This window comes from Limulus polyphemus, unplaced genomic scaffold (genome assembly GCF_000517525.1).
Source record: "Limulus polyphemus unplaced genomic scaffold, Limulus_polyphemus-2.1.2 Scaffold40, whole genome shotgun sequence".
Lineage (NCBI taxonomy): Eukaryota > Metazoa > Arthropoda > Merostomata > Xiphosura > Limulidae > Limulus > Limulus polyphemus.
In genome coordinates, this window is record NW_013665650.1 from 1,021,823 (window position 1) to 1,022,709 (window position 887).

At 28.3% G+C, this 887-nt stretch overlaps 1 protein-coding gene across 1 annotated transcript in view; it reads left to right on the plus strand.

Moving 5' to 3' along the window:
* LOC106461670 (ALK tyrosine kinase receptor-like) overlaps nucleotides 1-887 on the plus strand; it is a 92,076-nt gene that overhangs the window by 56,207 nt on the left and 34,982 nt on the right. The gene's annotated exons all lie outside the window — the stretch shown is intronic.

Here is an 887-nt window from a genome sequence, read left to right on the forward strand (position 1 = left end):
GATTTTGCTATTCTGTATGAATAATAAGATTCAAATTACTACTATTTTGTACAAAATGATAAGATTAAAATGATTTTGCTATTCTGTATAAATAATAGGATTCAAATTACTACTATTTTGTACAAAATGATAAGATTAAAATGATTTTGCTATTCTGTACAGAATGATAGATATAAAATTACTTTACTATTCTGTACAAAATGACTTTTTTAAAACTTCTATTGAACATTGCCAAAGATAACATGGGAAACATTAGATAAAAATCTTCCTGGATTAAAGAAATTCAAAACTTTTTAGAGAATGTAGCAACAATTCTTCAATATACAACTTTTCAGGTGTCTAGGTAAGATATTATTGAAAGGACACCCTAATATTTTTCAAGGTGAGCTAGGTCTCACTAGACATACTAACTTTATAATTACCAATGGCCTATAACTTGTAGATCGTTTAACCATGTTCACGAATGGACTGTTAATGTCACCATACGGTGGTTGTTTCATTCAGTAGGCCACAAACACATTTAAAATTGTAAGTAATATGTTTAGTTATGGTTTATAAACCTTCTTAACGATTACGTTATATTATCATCTATATTACATATTATAATAATGACTGATGAATATTCTGATTATAATAATGATTGATTAATTCTCTCGATTTGGATTATGATATTTATATCTAATACGTGTAACCATTGTTTTGTAAGACCCTACCGGAACAGTCTTCCAGTCAAGCTGAAATGGATTTTCTTATGGAAGCTCTAATAATGAGGTAAGTCATGGTTTCACTTTAACTGATAGCAGAAAACTGTAATAATGAAGTAAGTCAGAAAACTGTAATAATGAAGTAAGTCAAGGTTACCCCTTAACTATTGTCAGAAAACTGTA